The sequence below is a fragment of the Bactrocera oleae genome, chromosome 3, assembly GCF_042242935.1.
Source record: "Bactrocera oleae isolate idBacOlea1 chromosome 3, idBacOlea1, whole genome shotgun sequence".
Lineage (NCBI taxonomy): Eukaryota > Metazoa > Arthropoda > Insecta > Diptera > Tephritidae > Bactrocera > Bactrocera oleae.
The window spans coordinates 32,878,606-32,893,477 of record NC_091537.1 but is presented as its reverse complement, the minus strand read 5'-3'; the positions used below and the strand labels follow the sequence as shown (position 1 = coordinate 32,893,477).

Genomic DNA, 14,872 nt, shown 5'->3' with positions numbered 1-14,872 from the left:
GTTCGGAACTCTTCAAAAGCCCAGCTTCTCTGAGCCTTAGAGCACACTTCGCGGCAATGCACCTACCGGCAATGCCCACAGGTGCTATGTTTAAAATAGCATTAAGAGCTAGTTTCGGTGTGGTCCGCAGTGCACCGGAGATTCCGATGAGCGCCGCTCTTTGGACCCTTTCAAGCTTTTTAGCCAGTGTGGACCTCTCGAGCGCCCTCCACCAGACGAACACACCATAGAACATTATTGGCTTAACTACGGTTTCGTAGAGCCAGAACACCACCTTAGGTTAGAGTCCCCACCTTTTCCCAATAGCCACTTTGCAGCAGTAAAAGGCGACCGAAGCCTTCTTAGCTCTCTCCTCAATATTTGGCCTCCAGGAAAGTTTTCTGTCGAGGATGAGCCCTAGGTATTTCACTTTCTCAGCAGGTTGAAGAAGTGAACCCCCGAAAGAGGGGAGAGGCACATTTGGTATCTTATACCTCCTAGTGAATAAAACCAATTCGGTTTTACTTGGGTTGATGGCTAGGCCGCTTCTATTCGCCCAGCTAGATACCACGTTCAGGTACCCCTCGGTGAGCTCGTAAACGGTATTCAGGAACTTTCCCTTAACCATAAGAACCACATCATCAGCGTATGCTGTCACCCGACAGCCTTGCGTCTCGAGTTCTATAAGTAGGTCGTTAACCACCATTATCCAGAGCAGTGGGGAGAGTACTCCCCCTGCGGAGTTCCCCTATTCACTTTTCTGGTAGCCTTGGCACCACCGCACTCCGCTGCGACAGTTCTGTCGCAAAGAAGACTAAAAATAAAGTGCTTGAGGTTAGATTCCACCTCAAACTTTTCGAGGGCTTTAACCACTGCCTCTGGTCGCACATTGTTGAAGGCCCCCTCGATGTCGAGGAAGGTGCCCACAGCGAATTCCTTGTGCTTGAGAGCTATCTCCAGCCATGACACTACATCATGCAAAGCAGTATCGACTGACTTGCCTTTGATATATGCATGTTGCGCCCGTAACAGTTTACCCCTCGGTATTCTGCTCCTAATGTACAGATCCATAAGCCTCTCCAGTGTTTTCAACAGAAACGAGGATAGGCTGATGGGTCTGAAATCTTTTGCACAGACGTGAGAGCTTTTGCCGGCCTTCGGAATGAAAGCAACCTTAACCTGTCTCCAGACCTTTGGGACATGGCCTAATCTGACGCAGTTCGCGTAGATGGGGGCCAGCCAGCTCAATAACATCTTGATCGTACGCTGTAGTTGCGCTGGAATAATGCCATCGGGCCCCGGGGACTTAAAGGGCTTGAAGGATTTCAACGCCCAAGTAAGGTGACGATCGTCCAGAAGGTCCAAGAAGGCTGTACAGCCCTCCTGCAGCTCCCCAGGTGACACTTCTTCAGCAGAGTGATTTAGTGGAAAATGAGCATCCAGGAGTAGTTTCAACGACTCCTCGCTACTCGTTGTCCAACTACTATCTGCATTTTTAGATACCCCACTGGAGTAGGATTTTTTTGCAAGAATGCGCCTGAATCGTGAGGACTCATGACAGCCCTCTACACTACCGCAAAAGGCTCTCCACGAAACTCTCTTGGCTTTCTTCAACTCAGACTTGTAAATGGCCAGTCCGGCCTTGTACAACGCCCAGTCGTCACTAGAGCCGCTTTTACGGGCTTTGTTGAAAAGTCTTCTGCTCGAAGATCTGATCTCCGTTAGCTCCGAAATCCACCAAGGGGTTTTTTTGATTTTCTGAGTTCTCAGAGGACAGGAGCTGTCAAGAGAAGTTCTACTAACAGAGCTGAAAATCTCGACGAGCCAATCGACCACATCCGCCGATAGGATCGAATCCCTTCGGGTGCGGGTGGAAGAGCTGATCGAAGCTTCCTGCAGTACCGGACCCAGTTGGTATTCCTAAAATTTCTATAGGTTTTGAGTTCCGGGCGTGAGGCTTTTAAGCTGAAACCAATATATCTATGATCCGAGAATGAATGGTCGTCCAGAACCCTCCATTTCGAAATCAAGGGAGCGATTTCCCTAGAGGATAGCGTAATGTCAAGGACTTCCGCCCTGCTAGCAGTAACAAAAGTAGGGCTGTTCCCCCTGTTACATATAAAAAGACCTACACTACAAATAAAATCAAAAAGTGACACCTCTTGTGTTAATGTCCGAGCTCCCCCAGACGGTGTGCCTTGAATTTGCATCCGAGCCTATTAAGACTCCGGCCCCTTTGCGAAGGGCCTCTGCCAGAGCTCTTCTCAGCAGGTACGGAGGTGGCTCCACCTCGTCGTCGTCGTGCGGCATGTAGGCTGAGACAAGCCAGAGTTCTCCAGCGCTGTCCCCCAGTCTAGCAGCGACGACATCCTCGTTGCTGAAATTATGTAAAAGAAAAACGTTAAGTTCGTTTCTGATCAACAAGCAGGCTCTGGTTCTACCTGTACTGTTTGCCGCCAGGAGCTGGTGGCTCTTTGTCCTTAGACCAGAGATACCGTTACTGCTCAGCCACAGTTCCTGGATAAGGACAATGTCGGCTTCGTCCCGTCCTAGACGAAGCACTAGATCGGCGGAGGCCGCCTATGAGTGCTGGAGGTTAATTTGGAGGATCCTCATCCTCCAAACTCCTCTCCAGGAGTGCGAGTTCCGCACCTTCATCCGTACTATTGACCCCAGCAGCCTCGAACAGACGGTCGAGACTGAAGACGGATCCATCATCGACTGACGATCCGCCCCCCCGTGCTCACCGTATCCGAGAGGATGGGGTCGATGTCCATTTTAGAGTGGGTCACTCTCCCACTCTCTTCCACCTCAGCTGGTGGCAACGGGCCATCAGCCCTGGCTTCAACCGGGAGAATCCTGAGGACGACTCTCCCGAAGCCAAAGCTTATGGCCCCCTTTGCAATGCTGAGAGGAGCGAGGGACTCCTTATTTAGGAGTATCAGCGCTTGCCGATATGGTTCCTCGGTCCTCTCCAGCCCAACCACCTTCCAGTCCTGGGTGGGAAGAGATGGATTGCAGTACCGCAATATCTCTTTAATTTCGGTCGGGGTAGAGGGTTCGGCCGGAAGCCAGACACGAGCACGAGGTCGCATCGGAAGATCCGATTTGGCCATCGCCTCGAGCCTTGCTCCCTTCCATACTTCCCCCACCCTGGCTACCGCCTCCTTATAAAAGAATGCCGACCGTTCGTCAGCACACCTTACAAGTTTGTGTAAGCCGAGATTCCACCCGGCACTTTTACATCTAGGGGGTGGTCCAGGGCTTCCCCTGATCACCTTCATGAACACAGCGGAGATAGCAGCTGCTACCCGCTTCCACTCTTCATGGGAGATGGCTCCATCTCCCCTGCTTCTATCGTATACCCCGAGCTCAATTGAGCTGGCGAGTTTAGCGATTTCGCTAAACATCGGTGCCGCTCCGACTCGAGGCTTCTTGCCGAGGAAGGATTCCCCCTCCTGCGACCTCTGTCGCTTCATCGAGGTGTGGGGTTCGCTCGACCCCCCTTTCCCGTCATTGACGTCGCTTAGCACCCTTTTGGCCCACTCAAGTGTGCTAGCATGCTGATCAGATTTCTGGTCAGCCTGCTTGCCACCGTAACGCTCCAAAATCTTGGTAGCCAGCCGACGGTCCGACTTCAGCTTTTTAGCTGTAGTCTGGCGTTTCCCCCCGGAACCCTTAGCTTTCACTGAGGACCCCGCGCCCCCCATGTACTTAACAGAGGTTCCTCTGCTAGTGCTGGCGATTCCGCCGTGCACTTCTGCCCTGCCTAAGGTGTCAGTCGGCAGATTCCTGCCCACTCCCCCCATGTTACCGCCCCTAGAGATGGTAAGCCGGTCACCCCCGGAATTCTTCTTCTCACCCTTCGGCGGAGACGGTTTCGTCCCCATCGGTGAGGATGCCCCTCCCCAGGGAACTGTCCACTTTTGAAGAGGTCGGTTTCGACCCGCTTCCTCCCTCGTCCTTGGTTAAATTGTTGTTGTTAGTGTTCATTGTAGTTGGGTCCCCACTCAGAGCCGCTATCTGTCTCCTGGAAAGGTAGTCGCCTTTAAATGGTCCCAAGGTTGTCTCGGTTACGAGGCCAAGGCGAGGGTTGACGCACGCCCTTATGAGGCAGTGCGTTCAGAGCCGACCAGCGCAAAGAAGGAGTCATCTCAACAAACACCTACCACACCAACCTAATGATGACAGGAGGGGAACGTACTCTGAGGCCTGCCATGGTTTTAACGGGACGGAGGCGGCCTTGGTATTAGCCCATCAGCCATTTCTGCAGGGTGTCACCCCTACATACTCAGGTGACAGAATACCACGACCACCAGCCCAGGGTTCAAACCGATCCATCTAAGAGTCCAAGCGAAGTCCGTGTCGAGCAAAGGTCAAATCCGTAGGAGTTATAAAGGCCGTGAAGGCCGCAGGTCATTTAGCGTTACCCAGGATGCACCGCGTGGAGGCGAACCTGCTCTACATCCCTAAAAAATTAAAGTAATAAAATGGAGAATAATTGACTTATGAAAAGAAAATGTAAATAATGAGGGAAATAATAATGAAATTAGAATTAAAATATCATTTAATAAAAAAATGCTATAAAAATAAAAAAAAAGTGTAAAAAAATATCTGATAGGATTTGAACTCAGGCAAAATATTTCACGTTGCAATAAGGAAGTGTTCTATACAAGCAGTACCATAGACTATATTTGAGCAATTTTGTCTAATCTGTGAACTCAAACAGCTATTAGTGTTTACTTGCTTCAAATGTTCATATGTCCATATGTGAATATTCTTGAAATTGCCTTCCTTCATGTATGTACACATATGTACATATGTATGTCCCTCAATATGTCTTTCGCAAAAAATCAATCATTCGCGCAAGTGACAAAAAAAAGTAGACGCACAATCATCGGCCAATAATATTCAAGCGAACTCGCGGCTTATTTTCTAAGTATTTCATATTACAACGACAACAAATTCATTCATAAGGATCGTGCGTCTGCTTCAAAGCAAAGGGCGTTCTTTCATAACTCTGCGCCGCGCTATTTTTTCTGTGCGCCTGGTAAACCACATTTGGTTTTCGTATGGAATTCCTACCGCAAATGCGAAATTAAGTTTAAACGAATGAAATTGAATTTGAATGGTTTCAGTAGAACGAGAAAAATTTCAATTTTACAATTTGTATCACTGAAAATCCTACCATTCCACTCGCATTTGTATGTTGTCCACAAGCTGCTTACTCACTACGATGCTAAACATCAGAAATTGAAGAATTGGTCTGATGTTCCCTTCAGAAAGGAGAATTGGCAACATGACCTATTAGCGAGTTAAAATAATATTTATATTTTTTTCATATTATGCACTATTTATAGCATTAAATTATAAAATTTATATAAAATTGACATCTATATGAAATCATTAACTACTTCTATATACTCTAAGCACACTCCATATAGTACTTTTATATATTTACTTATTATCATTATTTCATAGTTTGTCGATCTAGCCCATTTTATCTAAATACGACGCTATGAAAATGCACCCCAATCGGTAGTCGCAGTATTTCAAAAGAGCATAAGTCAACTTTCAATAGCAAACCACTGCAAAAAGGACAAACGAGACAACATCGCCAACCGACATTGTCGTAAAATTGTCGATTCAAACAAGTTTTGTCAACTCCGCCACGATGCCCAAAATGTCCGCGCGAACTCGCCGTTATTTCGTTGGCTTGCCACCATGCATAGAGGCGTGTCAAGTGAGGACTCTTAATATATTGTATTAATATGTTGCTTAAATACTAATGAATTAATGACTTAATTTCGTAATATAATAATAATAATCGTAAAAATATAAATACACATAAATTCATACTTATAATCGTTTTTAAAATAAATTCGATTAATAAATCTATCTGAAATAGTTATGTGGCAGTGCGCCCCTGACCCCTTCTTGCTTGCGATTGTTCAACTTGCTTCTCGCAAAAATCAAAAAGTGTGGACAAAAGTCATTGCTTGCGAGGGGCAAAAAGAAGCAAGCATCAGCGTGCGAGTATTTAAGAATGTATGTGTGAATATCACATTTGTGTAAATACGCATAATAAGGAAATATTCAATAAACCTAAACATATGAACATATTTTCCTGATATATTTTAATGATATCAGGAAGTAAAATATGCTATTAAAGTAATTGAATTGAGATATGCTTATCCCAAGATATGGGTTTTCACTTAAAAGTGAGCGGTGCCACGCCCACTGACTAATTTTGAACGCGGTTCCTATAAAGTCAGCTCTTACCATCCCAGAGATAAAATTTATTGTCTCTGGCGTGATTAGTGCTTGATTTATCGCGCTTTTAGTATTTTTTAACAGTACCGTTATATCGGGAGTGGGCGGAGTTGCCGCCCGATTTCAACTATTTTCACACTTTAGGTAGAGGTTCTAAAAATATTTTCTTGCAGTGAATTTTGTTATTATATCATGAGCGGTTTAGGAGATATGCACATTAAACCTATTAGGGGTGGGACGACGCACAATTTAAAAAAAATTTTAACTGCAGATGCCCCTCCCTAATGTGATCCTGTGTACCAAATAACAGTCTTGTCTCGTATTGCGTAGCTTAGTTATGGCAATTTATTTGTTTTTGTACAATGGCGTTTTGTGGGCGTGGCAGTGGTCCGATTACGCCCATCTGCAATACCAACCGTCTCACGGTACCAAGAAACATGTCAACCAAGTTTTATAAAGATATCTCAATTTTGACTCAAGTTACAGCTTGCACGGACGGACAGATGGACGGACGGACAGACAGTCACCCGAATTTCAACTCATCTCTTCATCCTGATCATTTATATATACATAACCCTATATCTAACTCGCTTAGTTTTAGGTGTTACAAACAACCGTTAGATGAACAAAACTATTATACTCTGTAGCAACAGGTTGCGAAAGTATAAAACACATAAATTGAACAAATTTCTGATGTCCTTTCGAGAAGGGAAAAGTGACAACCTCGCAAACCCGCAAAACACAGAAAAAAGTGAACCTTTTGTCGATTTAAAATATTTTAGAATTTTAAAATATTTTTCCGTGGCTCACAAAAATCTACGTCAATATGTATGCATGCTCATATATAAACATATATACATACTTACGATGATTTGTAGGCAAAGCTATTAGAGCGGCAAGGGAAGCGAAGACAATCGGCGGCCGTTCGTTATTTTTTTCGGCATAGCTCGGGTTTTCTACCAACTTTTTACTTTTCCCTTTTAGAGATAACAACAAAGAGTTGTTTAATTTATGATTTCTAGCTTTTGCCATCGTCGCAATACATATGTACGTTTTATATGTAAACTTATTATGTTCCAAGAATAAAACATAAGCTAACGGAAGCACGTATGCAGTAGGTAGTCGGCGTCGTTGACATATTTACATATGTACGTACATAAATACGCATATATGTATATAGCTGAATGCGAGTAGCAAAAGAGAGACTAAATAACGTTTCAATCAGGCGATATTTTATCTCATGGACGTAGCGCATGTACACTTAGAGGGGGGATTATACCCTAAACAATTTTCCAATCTCAAACACACGTATTATTCTTTTTGCGAACACTAGTTGTTTAAATTGTCCCATTGCATCATAATTGCTTCTTCTTCAAATTCTTGTGATCTTATTAGAACTTTTAAAAATTCTATTAATAAAAAAGAAAATTTTTTTAAACAAGCCATTAACAAACAAACAGTAAATGTATTTTTTATATGTGCACATTAATTAGATTTTAAAATAAATAATGATTGTTACTACTTATGTACTATGCATATACATAAATTAACAAATAGATTTAGCTAGACCTAGACTTAATAACTAGTTACATCAAGTTTGCTCCAGTTCAATCTCACCTATTTACTATTGTCAAAATAATAGGTAATGAGGGGCTAAGTTCGATTGTAACCGAACTTTTCATACTCTTGCAACATGCAAGTAGCAAAGCCGAGGTAATACTCTCAAGTCTTGACAAAACTTTATATTATATTAAAAGATGTTGCGAAAGAATTCAACATTCATTATTCAACAAAACCCTAAATGGATTACAATCAAATTTGGTATCTTATTAACTTTTATTGAAGGTCATGTACTTACTTATTTTTATTACTATATTTTAACATCGCTAGCGAAAATTATATTAAAATCATCTTCAAATGAGATATATCCAAACCGAAGAGACAAAATTGAATATATTGAGTTGATGTGCAAAACGTCAGAATTAATTATATTAGGGATATATGGTTTCGAGTACGGTCTAAGCCAATTCTATTCATATTAAACGCTAAACTACATAATTTTTAAGAAAACTTTAAGTGGACAAGTTCATTAAAATATCACACATTATGACCAACCCGAATGGTTTAAAGATAGGTGGAAAGTCGGAAATCACAATATAAGGTATATTGGGGGCAGATAAGGTATGGTTAGGAAATTTACGTCATAAATTTAACCTTGAAAATATCAAAAGCGGGTACTGTAAATATTGTTTTATCATATACATGGTAATTCCTTGTAAGCAAATGTGAGAGCACCATCCCAACATACAAATGGAATACACGCTCTAAGTGTCGTGTGCCGAATCGCACAAGCATTTGCGAAGATTTTGTCAGAAGGAATGACAGAAAAACTCGACTCGAGTTTTCGTTCGTGTGAACGTACAGAGCGACACCAAAAAAAAATTTGGCGATAATGAGCGACAAAAGAGTCCGCGTGTGAACGCCGAGTTACAGACAACTAATGCATCGGCCACATCGTCATTTGCTTTTGGTTATTTTATTGGTTACCAGTTGTTTATTACTGTCCAATGTATCGGTTATATTTTTGGTAATTATGTACTTAATGACCCCCACTTCGGAGGGGGTTGGGGTTGCAGATGGTATGTGAAGGGAGTCTGTGAAATACAATTTCAGTGGATATAGCCGTCGGCCACCCTTCAAAAAAAGTATATGAAGGGTTAAAATTTCGTGAATACAGCAGAATCCCAAATTCAACCCTGGTCGGTCAAAAACCGGGGTGTTCATAATTCAATCGCGTCAAACTCCTTTCTGCACTCTTAGGGTCAAAATCCTTTTCGCTGCTGTTTGTGCAGAAAGGAGTTTGACGCAATTGAATTATGAACACCCCGGTTTTGGACCGACCAGGGTTATTTTTTTGAAGCGCGGCCGAAGGCCGCCAGTGCGAAAAGGAGTTCGACGATTCCCGATATTCATTCATTCCTTAAAAACGCGGCACAAAAGAAATTTTGACTATTACATTTCTTCAGTATATTTTTTTCTTAAGAAAATGTTTAACACACTGAACTGGTAATTACAGCTAAGAGATCTGAATTCTACAAAATTTTGCCGCTACAACAACAGCAACAACTAAGTGACTTGAATATGTGATATGTGCAAAGTGTGTAAATAAATATTGAAAAATATACATAAATTATTGAAAAAATTCACTTTCCGCTCACGGATTTGTAATCTACATAACTTTTTTTTAAGGGGTGACCGACGGATAATTCCTTCGAATTCATAAAAAGGACACTTAATTGTGTCACCCCTTACAACCCCAACCCCCTACGAAGTGGGGGTCATTAAGTACATATTTACCGCAGTTATATACATATATGTACGTGGGAGTGAAAGGGTTAAAGCGAAAACAATTAGTAGAAGAGAAGAGATCACAAAGGCACATTGATGAGTGAATTCAAATCAACAACAAATAGTGCAGTGTTACATAAGCGACTATGTGAACGGAAAATACTTGATAATAAAAGTATTTAAAAATATTTCTATGCTATGAAAGAAATCGCCTCGTAAGGAAATGTCGCAAAATTGAGTGTAAACAAAACGATCTAAAAAACGAACGAACGAAAAAATCTAAAAAATTTTGAAGAATAATTGAAGTGCTACGAAATATGCTTAAACGTAATGAGAATAAACTTGGTATAACAACAACAAAGAATTATGTACAAAAAAATGAGAAAAGAGATAAGCTGTTACAACTGTGGTCAAAAAGGACAAAGGCAGAACGTGTTTTAAGTGTAATCGTCTCAACACAAAACGTGTATAATAATTTAAATACTTGTACATATGTCAAAACCGGAAGCATATAATGTAATATTTATTTATTTATTTACCAGAAACATAATTATAAATAATTGTATTACAGTTTAAAGGCACTAGCAACGAAGGCTACCGGCCTGACAATAATAATATATTCGGTAATTAACTAGGTAAATAAAAAGATAAAGATCTAAAAGGAAAGTCCTTGAGTTACAAGTTGTCTGTCAGTATGATACATATAACTTAAATATAATACAGTCATCCAGTTTGGTATATAAACTTATGCAAATATTTTAAATTATCTAAAGAAAATTCTGTTAGCTGATTCGATGGTGTTTTGTTCTGGAATATGCTGTTCCTCTCGTTTGAGTACTTTCTGCATGCATCAAGGATGTGGTTGATTGTCAGAGGACAATTGCATGCTTGGCAAGATGGAGCAGCAGAGCCACTTAGGAGATGTTGATGTGTGACTGTTGTGTGTCGTAGACGTAACCTAGTGAATATTTTTATTTGCTCTGGAGAAGATCCAATTGGAATAGAGGCTGTGATGCCGAGTTTGTTAATAACTATGTAAGCAAAGAACGTCAATGAATAGCGAAGGAGCAAATGTTAGCTGTACTAAAATGTTAATTATGATGAGGGAACATCGAAAACGCGCAAGCTCGAAAATAAAATGTCACCACACCTATCAATTCACGCAACGAACTACACCACTCTATAAACAAAATGTGTTTACATACATACGCACAGATGTTCTTTGGTATGCGCATAAACAAAAATTAAAGTAGGTTAGATTAGGTTAGGAGGTCGATCCCAGAAGGGAACACACTTGGACAGCTTAAGACGCCAGTCCGTTGTGATACCTACAAACTCCTATAATCCGGATCAAAAGACCCTTACAAGTCGACAAGACGTCTTGTGCTGACTACAAACTTGTTAAGACGGCCAATATCCATTTCGGATAAGTATTCAGGTCCGCGAAACGTGTGATTTCCGAGATATTTCAATCGCAGCCTAGCGAATGCCGGACATTGGAGGAAAAAGTGCTGGGATGATTCCACCTCGCCCTCCTCCATACAACTTTGGCAACTGGCATCGGGTAGTACACCAAGCCGTACCGCATGAGTGCCCATTGGACAGTGTCCAGTGAGAACTCCTACAATAGCGGCGAGATGCACTTTGCTCAGGGCGAGAAGTTCCGCCGACCTCCTGCGATCCACTCTTGGCCAGAAGGATCTCGCGGTCGCACAGGACCTAGTCGTCGACCAGCGTCTGCTGAGTGCACGCGAGGTCCATTGATCTAACGTTAGAGCGCAAGACGCTAACGGAGATCCAACCCGATCCCATTCCGATGTGAGCGGGGCAAAGGTGCCCCCCCTGGCTAGCTCATCGGCTTTGCAGTTTCCAGCGATTCCGCTGTGACCAGGCACCCAAACGAGCCTGATGTTGAAATAGCCAGACGCTATCTCTAAAGAGGACAGACACTCCTTCACTAGCATTGATTGCACGGTACGCGCGCTCAAAGCTAGTATTGCTGCCCTACTATCAGAGTGAATGCTCACTTCTACAAACGAGGCTGCACTACACAGCAGTACTTCTACCGCCGCCTTGATAGCAGCCACTTCCGCCTGAAAAACACTACAGTGATCCGGTAGCCTGAAGCTAAGACTGACGGAGAGCTCCTTGCAGAAAACCCCCCTCCAACCTTCCCTCCTAGCCTCGATCCATCCGTGAAAAAGCTCACCGCGCCTCTTCTCCAACGGCTTCTTCCCATCCACATGTCCCTCGTTGGAATATGAGCGGAGAAGGAACCGCCTCGAGTGGCTTCAGTGACGCAGTGATCTATATTTTCCGGGAGGCCGCTGAAGGAGGAAAGAATTTCGGAGTGCCCTTGTTCGGACCTCTTCAAAAGCCCAGCTTCTCTGAGCCTTAGAGCACACTTCGCGGCAATGCACCTACCGGCAATGTCCACAGGTGCTATGTTTAAAATAGCATTAAGAGCTAGTTTCGGTGTGGTCCGCAGTGCACCGGAGATTCCGATGAGCGCCGCTCTTTGGACCCTTTCAAGCTTTTTAGCCAGTGTGGACCTCTCGAGCGCCCTCCACCAGACGAACACACCATAGAACATTATTGGCTTAACTACGGTTTCGTAGAGCCAGAACACCACCTTAGGTTAGAGTCCCCACTTTTTCCCAATAGCCACTTTGCAGCAGTATAAGGCGACCGAAGCCTTCTTAGCTCTCTCCTCAATATTTGGCCTCCAGGAAAGTTTTCTGTCGAGGATGAGCCCTAGGTATTTCACTTTCTCAGCAGGTTGAAGAAGTGAACCCCCGAAAGAGGGGAGAGGCACATTTGGTATCTTATACCTCCTAGTGAATAAAACCAATTCGGTTTTACTTGGGTTGATGGCTAGGCCGCTTCTATTCGCCCAGCTAGATACCACGTTCAGGTACCCCTCGGTGAGCTCGTAAACGGTATTCAGGAACTTTCCCTTAACCATAAGAACCACATCATCAGCGTATGCTGTCACCCGACAGCCTTGCGTCTCGAGTTCTATAAGTAGGTCGTTAACCACCATTATCCAGAGCAGTGGGGAGAGTACTCCCCCTGCGGAGTTCCCCTATTCACTTTTCTGGTAGCCTTGGCACCACCGCACTCCGCTGCGACAGTTCTGTCGCAAAGAAGACTAAAAATAAAGTGCTTGAGGTTAGATTCCACCTCAAACTTTTCGAGGGCTTTAACCACTGCCTCTGGTCGCACATTGTTGAAGGCCCCCTCGATGTCGAGGAAGGTGCCCACAGCGAATTCCTTGTGCTTGAGAGCTATCTCCAGCCATGACACTACATCATGCAAAGCAGTATCGACTGACTTGCCTTTGATATATGCATGTTGCGCCCGTAACAGTTTACCCCTCGGTATTCTGCTCCTAATGTACAGATCCATAAGCCTGTCCAGTGTTTTCAACAGAAACGAGGATAGGCTGATGGGTCTGAAATCTTTTGCACAGACGTGAGAGCTTTTGCCGGCCTTCGGAATGAAAGCAACCTTAACCTGTCTCCAGACCTTTGGGACATGGCCTAATCTGACGCAGTTCGCGTAGATGGGGGCCAGCCAGCTCAATAACATCTTGATCGTACGCTGTAGTTGCGCTGGAATAATGCCATCGGGCCCCGGGGACTTAAAGGCCTTGAAGGATTTCAACGCCCAAGTAAGGTGACGATCGTCCAGAAGGTCCAAGAAGGCTGTACAGCCCTCCTGCAGCTCCCCAGGTGACACTTCTTCAGCAGAGTGATTTAGTGGAAAATGAGCATCCAGGAGTAGTTTCAACGACTCCTCGCTACTCGTTGTCCAACTACTATCTGCATTTTTAGATACCCCACTGGAGTAGGATTTTTTTGCAAGAATGCGCCTGAATCGTGAGAACTCATGACAGCCCTCTACACTACCGCAAAAGGCTCTCCACGAAACTCTCTTGGCTTTCTTCAACTCAGACTTGTAAATGGCCAGTCCGGCCTTGTACAACGCCCAGTCGTCACTAGAGCCGCTTTTACGGGCTTTGTTGAAAAGTCTTCTGCTCGAAGATCTGATCTCCGTTAGCTCCGAAATCCACCAAGGGGGTTTTTTGATTTTCTGAGTTCTCAGAGGACAGGAGCTGTCAAGAGAAGTTCTACTAACAGAGCTGAAAATCTCAACGAGCTAATCGACCGCATCCGCCGATAGGATCGAATCCCTTCGGGTGCGGGTGGAAGAGCTGATCGAAGCTTCCTGCAGTACCGGACCCAGTTGGTATTCCTAAAATTTCTATAGGTTTTGAGTTCCGGGCGTGAGGCTTTTAAGCTGAAACCAATATATCTATGATCCGAGAATGAATGGTCGTCCAGAACCCTCCATTTCGAAATCAAGGGAGCGATTTCCCTAGAGGATAGCGTAATGTCAAGGACTTCCGCCCTGCTAGCAGTAACAAAAGTAGGGCTGTTCCCCCTGTTACATATAAAAAGACCTACACTACAAATAAAATCAAAAAGTGACACCTCTTGTGTTAATGTCCGAGCTCCCCCAGACGGTGTGCCTTGAATTTGCATCCGAGCCTATTAAGACTCCGGCCCCTTTGCGAAGGGCCTCTGCCAGAGCTCTTCTCAGCAGGTACGGAGGTGGCTCCACCTCGTCGTCGTCGTGCGGCATGTAGGCTGAGACAAGCCAGAGTTCTCCAGCGCTGTCCCCCAGTCTAGCAGCGACGACATCCTCGTTGCTGAAATTATGTAAAAGAAAAACGTTAAGTTCGTTTCTGATCAACAAGCAGGCTCTGGTTCTACCTACCGAGGATTTGGCCATCGCCTCGAGCCTTGCTCCCTTCCATACTTCCCCCACCCTGGCTACCGCCTCCTTATAAAAGAATGCCGACCGTTCGTCAGCACACCTTACAAGTTTGTGTAAGCCGAGATTCCACCCGGCACTTTCACATCTAGGGGGTGGTCCAGGGCTTCCCCTGATCACCTTCATGAACACAGCGGAGATAGCAGCCGCTACCCGCTTCCACTCTTCATGGGAGATGGCTCCATCTCCCCTGCTTCTATCGTATACCCCGAGCTCAATTGAGCTGGCGAGTTTAGCGATTTCGCTAAGCATCGGTGCCGCTCCGACTCGAGGCTTCTTGCCGAGGAAGGATTCCCCCTCCTGCGACCTCTGTCGCTTCATCGAGGTGTGGGGTTCGCTCGACCCCCCTTTCCCGTCTTTGGCGTCGCTTAGCACCCTTTTGGCCCACTCAAGTGTGCTAACATGCTGATCAGATTTCTGGTCAGCCTGCTTG

At 44.3% G+C, this 14,872-nt stretch overlaps 1 pseudogene; it reads right to left on the bottom strand.

The window, feature by feature from the left end:
* Nucleotides 1-2,575: 2,575 nt before the first annotated feature.
* Nucleotides 2,576-4,432, bottom strand: LOC118683792 (uncharacterized; annotated as a pseudogene).
* Nucleotides 4,433-14,872: the final 10,440 nt, after the last annotated feature.